Consider the following 9,154-nt stretch of genomic DNA (forward strand, 5'->3'; position numbering starts at 1 on the left):
CATCTAAACAGGTTTGTTGTTGTTTTTAATCCTCACACTTGCTCTTCAGAAAGAGTAGAAGGAACAGAGAGAGAGAAACATCGATGTGAGAGAAACACACAGATTGCCTGCCTCCCGCAAGCCCCGACCAGGGCCAGGATCGAGCCTGCAACTGAGGTACGTGCCCTTGGCTGGAATCAAACCCAGGACCCTTCAGTCCGCAGGCCGACCCTCTAACCACTGAGCCAAACCGGCTGGGGCTAATCAGGCATTTTTAGTGTAATGTAGCATAGCACAAGGGAAAATGTAGGTTAGGTCGGACCTGGGAATAATGTCAGGATTAAGAAGTTTCCTTGGTCTGCCCAACTTCCTTTCCCCAGGGTGTTCACTCCCCAAGCCATTGTCTCCTGTAGACTTCTTGCTAATTCCTACCTACTATGGTGAGAAGGAGCAGGTGGTATGTGAGTTAATTAATTTGAGTATCCTTGGATTTTCTGAAAGGGAGGGTTCATTTTAATAAAAGATTATTAATGACTAGAAAGCATTCCAGGTTGGTGAAGTTAGTAATTACGAGCAGTGGAAGTCACGTTTTTATGATAAGGGTTGGGGGGCACATGCCCCAGAGACTCTCGAGGTAGTCTAAAGCTGATAAAGAAAAGTGGAAATGTGGAAAACTTCACAATAATTAGTACTAATGTCTCTTATAACTATGGTTTATTAAATGACCTTGCTTTAAGGTATTATTTTGAAAACCTTTTTAGTTAATATTACATTGTACTAAAAACTAAAGAAGTGATAACTAAAATTAATTTCTATTAGGAATGTCAATAAAATGTTTTATGACTAAATGTCAACAGTTTTGTCATAGACATTTTCAAACAAAAAAAATCTTTATTTAACATTACTTTTTTGATAAATAAAGATAGTGCATAACCCTAAGTTTGGCACAAGCGCCTAATCAATATTTACTAAATAAACCTAGATGGCCTAGAAACTAACAAGCATTGACATTATTGATAATTTAGAATGAAAAATATCAGTTTCTACAAATACGCAGAAAAGTAATAAATAGTAATGTTAAAGGAAAGTTGCTTGGGTAAATATTTATAATGTAAGTGGTATAAAAATCAGTCTCATAAAAGTTATATATCCTAGCAAATAAAAGCTAAGAAGCTTTCTAGAAAATCTGTCATATAGAAAATATTCTGAATAAATAATTTCCTTCAAAATTTTCCATCAATAACATACTTTTTTAACTTGGTTATATTCAAATATTGCTTTAAATTTCCATTTCTCTCTACCTGGAAAGATTCAGTCTTAAGACTAATTTGATTTTTATCTATTTCTGAAAAAGTTTAAATAGAAACTTTTGTGGGTACATACATTCTTTTAAACTAACTTATAAAAAAATCAATATTCTCTTCCCTATACTCACAATTAATTGTTGGTGAATGCAACCTACAAATGTAAATATAGAATTTAATTTCTCCTGTATGGTTTCATACAAAACTTAAGGTTATGCAATATCTTTATCAAGAAAGTAATGTTAAATAAAGATCTTTTGTTTGAAAATGTCTATGAAAAAACTTGACATTTAGTCATAAAATATTTTATTAACATTCATAATAGAAATTAATTTTAGTTATCACTTCTTTAGTTTTTTGTACAATGTAATATTAACTAAAACAGATTTCAAAATAACACCTTAAAGCAAGATCATTTAATAAATCATAGTTATAAGAGATATTAGTACTAAGCATTGTGAAGTTTTCCACATTTCTTTTTCCTTTGGTGTTGCAGGGATAAGTAAAATACCTTTACATTTCCTTCTGCATTCTGTAAATGGCAGCTGTCTTAGACCCATTATTTTCTACCTGAACATCTAGAAACAGGGCCATTAAGGGGCTATTTATATTGAAACACCAGAGCAAGCACAAGTACTTTATATTTTTGTTGGGTTTCAAAGAGAGAAATGTAATTTTATTTCTTTGTCATATGTTAGAAAGAGATCTTACAGTACAAGAAGAAACAGAAGATACCCATTTATACATTATTAGTTTCTACTAAATTTCACCTACCTAAGTTTCCTGTCTGATATATTTAAAAACATACAAATCAATCATTTTCTCTGAAATGTTTCATTATTGTAACACTATTTAATTATTCTATAATTTTTCCTACTATTCTATCAGAAGGTTTTATGTAGAAAGCCTATTATTTTGACAAGAAAAAAGGGTACCTTACATATGTTGACTTTATGGTTCTTATTTTTTTATTGAGTCACAGATCTCTTTGTCTATCTGAGGATTCTAGACTATTTCCCTAAAAATGCAGCAACTCAGATGTTTGACTACAACTTCGGGTGCTTCATGATCCCTTAAAGCAGATCCACGGAACCAGCTGTTTGGTAACTGAACAGAGCACAGACTACACAGACAACCTCCACTGTAAAAGCAATAAAGTTTATATGGCCTTTTGACAAATAAGGTCTGCTTTGGAATTTTAGACCTTCATTTGTTATGTTGTTAATGGTTTTACCACTCTTCATAACATGGTACCTTAAATACCACAGCCGAAGGGAAAAAACGTCACCGTATTTAGAAAAGCAACAGATTAATTCCACCTTATGAACCAAGATATACAAATCTATATCTATCATTAAGCGCTTCAACATTTTATATATGTGTAAAATGGGTTAACCATTTCCTTACCAAGCTCAGTTCTAATAAGTAAGTAGACATTTAATGAAATCACCATCAGATAACTAACCCTGAAAATTCACTCCTGATGTTCTAAATGAAACTCATATATATGTTACATATATACATATATATATATGCAGTTTCAAAAAGAAATATATGTGTGTGTACACACACACACACACACACACACACACACAGCGGGGTTTCCAATACGTTGGAAACCAAGACGCCTTTGGCCGCCCCCACCAAGTGAGATGCACAGCCTCCTAGTTTACTTCAGAGGTAAACTCAAGGGCAAAACGAAGGGACGCGTGGAAGTCAGGGAGCAAGAGAAAGACGCACAAAAGGCACAGCCAGAAGTCACATGACCTCGCTGCCTCGCAGCCCCTCGCCCCCGTGTCACCCACGGGGACGGGCAACGGGGACCCCTTGCGCCCCGTTTCCCCAGGCGGGGCGGTCATACTAAGAACAAAAATCGGACCGCCAAGCAGCGCGGTAACTAACGCAGGGGCTGGCGCGCAGACACGCACACGCACACTCACACGCACACTCACACTCACGCACACTCACGCACACGCACGCTCGGGCTGAGCCCTGAGCAGCCCCGCTGCAAGTTTCCCGGTGCTTTCTCTAGCCACCCTGCCGTCCAGGCCGCTCGCTCTCCAGGAGGGCGACTCGCTGACCCCCGCCGCGGCGGAGGGGCTGAAGTTGCCGCGAAGCCCAGGCTCTGAAGTCCGGGGTCCCTTCGCTCTCCGGCTCGCCCTCCCGGAGCCCGAGGCCGGCGCGGGGTCGGCGGGCCGAGCTGCGGGGGCGCCCGGGCCGTGGGAGAGCAGCGGCCCTGCGCGCCCCGCGCGTTCTCACGGCCGGCGCAGCGCCTGGCGCGGTCGGCCCGGCGCCCACCCCCGTCGGTCCCAGTCCCGCGGGCGTCGTGGGTCCCCCGGGCCCTCAGCCGGGTCCTTGGGCGCCGTCTCCTTCGCTCCCTCGCCCCTCCCCAGCGTGGGAACCCGCCTCGGCCCCCTGGGACTGGGCAGTTGGGAGCGCCGGGAAGGCTTCCCGGGGTGGGGGTAGGAGGGCGAGCCCAGACGGGGGGCGCGGAGAAAGCGGCCGCCCCTCTCGGGAGCCCCGACCCGCGTGGGTAGGCAGCAGCCACTTACTCGGTGGCCTCGCAGAGCCCGGATCTCCAGCGGCTCCAGGGCGCGCCTCGCAAATCCGCACTGCGAACGCAGGGAGAGAGCGGGCTTCAGGGGCGGGGGCGGGGGGACCCTGCGGGGGCACCTGTCGGTCCCCGCGCGCGTGCACCGACCGCACAAAGGGCCGAGGCGCTCAGCCGGGGCTCGCCCGCGTCTACCTGCTCAACAGGCGGGCGGGGCGCGACCAGCCTCTCAGCCCGGTTCCCGCGCTGCACCCAGGCACTCGCCGCGGTCGCTCTCTGCGTCTCTGCGCCTCTCCAATGACCCCAGAAGAGCCCTGGCAGTTCCTTTCCCCGCTGCGCGCGACTTCTGTTCAGAACCCCTCCCCTTCCTTGCACGGAAAAACTGAAAAAGAAAGTAGCGGCCGTAACGCACCGTGGTGAGGTCACTCAGGGTCCTCCCGCGGCTGGCGGCGCCCGTCCCCCTGCAGGTGCAGGTCGCTCGGGCTGCGCCCCAGCCGCTGTCTGCCTTTTGCCCGGGGTCTGAAATGCATTGAAGTCTGCTCGCGGGAAAACCAGCCCTGGGCTGAGTCCCACCCACTGCAGCCAGACCAGGGCAGGACAACTGAGTCCTGGCCCCCGCGGCGACGCAATCGCCACCCCAGCAGTTACTCTTGGGGAGAAAAAGAAGAGCGGATGGGACAAAAGGTGGGAAAGGAAAAAAGGAGGGAACTCAAGAAAAAGCTGGCTTACTTAAAAATAAATAAAAATTCTCCACTAGGCTCTGGTCCGGAAGAACTGCAGTTTACCATGGTTAAAAATCCCAACATCTCTGCTGGGAGGTTGATTTCTGCACAGATGGCTGTCTTGTGCTGGTTTTCAGGTCTCAGGCCCATCTACCCTTTTGCGAATCAGTGCTATGGCTGCAGACATTGACGTCTTTCCCCTGAGACCCCGATCCTGCTTGGCTCCCTATATTTAGTTCTATTTGTTGTTGGAGGTGGGAGCGGTTGGGCACCTGTGTAGTCCAGCACAGAAAAATAAGTTCTGATATTGTGTTTGAGTCACCTTCCTGACTTAAAAATAAATAAATGAAAAGGTAAAAAAAATCTCATTATGTTGTTTTGTTGTGAATTCACAATTAATCATGATTGGTATCTGATCTTTCTTCAAGCTCAGGAACTCTGAGACAAATTCTTCATAGTTATCGCCAATTCTTAACAGTATTTCTCCCCAAACCTACCACGTAATCTGGTTCCATTCTAGACTCATCACAGTTGCCAATTTTTCTCCCATTTTTGCCTACTATGCTCTTCTCATGGAAAACTGTTGTCAGAATAAACAAACAAACCCTCCCCTGACATTTAAATAAGAAAAAAAGGCATTTCAATAAACTTTACCTTAGTCACAGGCAAAACTTTATAGCTATAAGTTTGCAAATTTTGGTTCTACCACCTGTGGGACCTGCTCTTCCTCTACTCCCAACCCATCGACCCATGATAATCTTTTAGGTCAGTAGGACTTCTCTCCTTGGGGTGCTTAGAATTTAAGACCTAAGGAGGAGAGAAGAGAAATACCCACTGGCACGTAATTGAAAGAGAATCTCATGCTGTATTTTGAAAATGCATTCAACCGTATGAAAGCCCAGAAGAAGATACATTTTTTTGACAGGACAAATACTTCATAAGGGAGCAGCATTAGCATTAAGCTTTAAAAGGTTGGTCATATTTGGAAAAAGATACAATAGTGTGTTTTTGTTTGGCTTTTTTTTTCTAGTCCTAGCAAAGGCATGGAGGTGGGAATCCATGACATGGATATTCAAGGAACAGGAAGTGGTGCCGTTTGATAAAAAATACAAAGTAAACTTTAAAAGTATAGGAAGAAAAGGTGCAAAGATGAGTTGGGTCCGAATGGCCTCTAGTTGTCACGCACTGGACTAAAATCAGAGTGTTGGCAGGGCTGTGTTTCTTTCTGAAGGCTCTGAGGGAGAATGGGTTTTCTAGGCTGATCCTGCTTCTAGAGGCTGTACACACCCCTTGGTAATAACTTCCTTCCATCTTCAAAGCCAGTGTTTATGGGTTAACTCTTTTTCACATTGCATCACTCTGACTCTCTCTGACTTTCTTGTTTCCATCTTTCTAAGCAAGGTAGCAAAATGTTGAAGGCATTGCCTGGTTTCTTTTTTTAATCCTTACCTGAGGACATGCTTAGAGAGAGGAAGAAGGGAGAGAGATCCCCGTGAGAGAGAAACATCCATTGGTTGCCTTTGGTAACCCAGTCACGTGCCCTGACCAGGAATCAAACCTGCAACCCTTTGGTGCACAGGAAGATGCTTAACCAACTGAGCCACTATAGGCAGGCTGCCTGGTTTCTTCTTGCTGCTTATTATAAAATGTGAGAGGAAAGAGACTGAAGGAAGAACTATTAAGCAAAAAAGAACCAGGGCTTGGTGATTTAGAAAATCCTCAGCTAATCTAGGTTGCAAAAGCCACGCCATTCTTATCCAGGTAAACTTAACATCCTCGTACTGTGGCAATCCTGGGAGATTTTATTGATTTTCATATTTAAAAAATACAACAGATTCCCATATTTTTATCTTATGTCCTAAAGTAATAGTTATATTGACTCCTTTATCCCTAATATCATTACATAGCATTAGTATTCCATAGATTGTTTGTGCTTCAAAAAGAGACCAAACTGGTATCTATAGACCGCAATATATTTAATGATACTTTTAAAATGCTTCCTCATAGAAATAACTTACAATTTCAATGACTTCAGAAAATTAAAAAGAAAGCATACAGTGGAGACAATGATGTAAAAAGTCCCTAAGATGAATGGGTTAATGGATATTACAAAATAAAGGTTTGTGAAACTTGCTCAAATGCATCTCTTGAGTGTAACTATGTTTGCTCTATCCAGTTAAAGATATTTCACATGAATAAAAATTGACAAGTTTAAAAAGAACAGTTTAGCCATACAAAGATACGATGTGTTTAAAAAAAAAAAGTCACAGCTATGGATAAGCTCTTCTCTAACTTAGTTCAAAAACACACTTTGTTTTCAATATTACTTCTCCTTCTCTAGCTTAGTTGCTCACCCCCACCCTGCTTTTACAAGATTTCTTGTCATTCTAAAATAACTGGCCATATAAAGACAGATTCTGAGTCTCTTCTGTGTGTGTGTGTGTGTGTGTGCATGTTCCCAGAAGTACTGCAATACTGGGTCGATGTGTGGAATGGATGGAGCAAGCTCCTATTTCATCTCCCTGCTCCCAAAAGCCATTTGATATATATTGTCCTCAGCTAGAGAACATATCGTATACTAAACTGACAAGAACAGATACTACACTTGATCTTAACCAAAAGACTGAGAAGCAATATATAGGGATTTTTTAAGAGTATGTTTATTAAAACTGGGAACAGTGAAACAAAGAAGGCCTTAGGATAGAAGCAGCAGCAGGAAAGGGCCTAGGTGGGGCTGTTTTGGCTCACTGAAAAGTCAGAGAAAAGGGGGCTTTGGAGATAAATTCAGGGGGTTAGCCTGGGAGGAGCTGCTGCTGCCCATTGCTCCTCTGGTTGCAAGTCTCCTGGGGACCTTTAGAGCTAAAGAGATGCTTGGGTGTGCTTCCAGGAGGGAGAACACACCCTAAGTCTTTGCTTCAGTATTTTTTAAATAGAAAAACTAACACTAGCTGCCAACAAATAAGTTATGTAGACTATTCATAACAGCCCCAAACTGGAAAGAACTCAAATGTCTAGCAACAGATGAGCGGATGGACAATAATGGTACATCCATATAATAGAACGCTACTCAGCAATATAAAAGAAGGAACTACTGATACAGCAACATGAATGAATCTCAAAAAGATGCTGAGAAAAAACACAAAAGACACTAAAGAGTATGTACTGCATAATTCCATTTATATGAAATTTTAGAAAGAGCAAAACTAATCTGTAATAACCAAGGGCAGATTAGTAGGTGCCTGGAGCCAGGGTGGGGAGTCACCAGCAAAGAGGCACAAGGAACTCTTTGGGTGATGAAAATGTTCTGTATCATGATTGTGGTGGTGGTTATGTAGGTATATACATTTATCAAAATTCATTGAACTGCACACTTAAAATGGGTATATTTTATTTTATGTACATTTATCTCAATAAAGTTAGTTTTAAAACAAGAGTTGAAATCAACATCTACAACAGCAACCCAGGCTATTAGAAAGATAAATAAATTCTTTTCTGGGGTCTGACATTTTAATTGTCAAAAAAAATTGTAATTGTTAACGTTGTGCCAGCCACTCTTCTAGACACCATATGTGTTACGCCATTTGTTTCCTCCAGCAAGCACTATAATTATATCTGCTTAACATATGAGAAAATTGAGATATAGGGAGATTAAGTAACTTTCCCAAAATCACACAGCTAGCAAATGGCAAAAGCAGGACTCAAACTCAGGCTATCTGGCTCGTCACCCTGGGGCATGAATCACTCTGGTCATTCTGCAAAGAGCTTATTAATTATGCAAAGCAAAGAGCCCCAGTTTAGACTTATTAAATCAGATTTTAGGGGTACTGAAAGATCCCAGGAAACTGCATTTTAACTAGCATCTGTAAATCACTCTGATGGTTGAGGATCATACTTAGAAACACTACATATTTCAAGGTAGTAAAATTGTCTTATTGAGGAGCTCCTTGGCGGGTACACATTCCTGACACCATTATGTAACAGGCTTGGGTTTTCAACACTTGCACTTCAAACTATTTATATATTCTCTTAATTTTTTTGTTTGACATTAGTTTAAGCTACCAAGTAATCAGTAGAGAACCTGAGTTTGAATAGTTCCTTTCCTAATAGAATGGTTAACTAAATAGGAGTAGTGTGTTTCCATTTACTGATGCAGTGAGAGAGAGATTCAAGAAGGAAGGGAGGAAGAGAGGGAGAGAAAAAGGAAGAAGGCAGGTTACTGAAAGGGGTAAGCAAAACATGGAAAGTATGTTCAATAAAGCTATTTATAAAAGAAAATATTAAGGAAATACACTCAGGTAACTTCCATTTAATTCTTCAAATGTCATAGAGGTTGATGTGTTCCTGCTTCCTTTCAAGGTAAGACATGATAAAAAATAATTACTGATTAAATGAATGCCTTTTACAGAGAGTTGAAAACTTTGTAACACTTTCTATTTCTAGGCACTGGACTTAGAAACAACCCCAGAGTTCCTGTGGGTGATGTTCCCAAGCATCTTCCTTAACAGAAGAGCAGTCTACTATTTCAGGGCTTCCCTGCAAAGCTGAGTTGAAACAGTTTAAAAAAGAAACCCACAGTCCTAACAGAATATCACTTTTAG

The 9,154-nt window shown here is 42.0% G+C and overlaps 1 non-coding gene across 1 annotated transcript; it reads right to left on the reverse strand.

Annotated features, from left to right (window-relative positions):
- Positions 1-6,999: 6,999 nt before the first annotated feature.
- Positions 7,000-7,191, reverse strand: LOC148093282 (U2 spliceosomal RNA). The gene has a single exon (XR_015714430.1). It is a non-coding gene; the product is annotated as a U2 spliceosomal RNA (small nuclear RNA).
- Between the last annotated feature and the right edge of the window lie 1,963 nt (positions 7,192-9,154).

Source organism: Miniopterus natalensis, chromosome 4, assembly GCF_054644295.1.
Source record: "Miniopterus natalensis isolate mMinNat1 chromosome 4, mMinNat1.hap1, whole genome shotgun sequence".
Taxonomy (NCBI): domain Eukaryota; kingdom Metazoa; phylum Chordata; class Mammalia; order Chiroptera; family Miniopteridae; genus Miniopterus; species Miniopterus natalensis.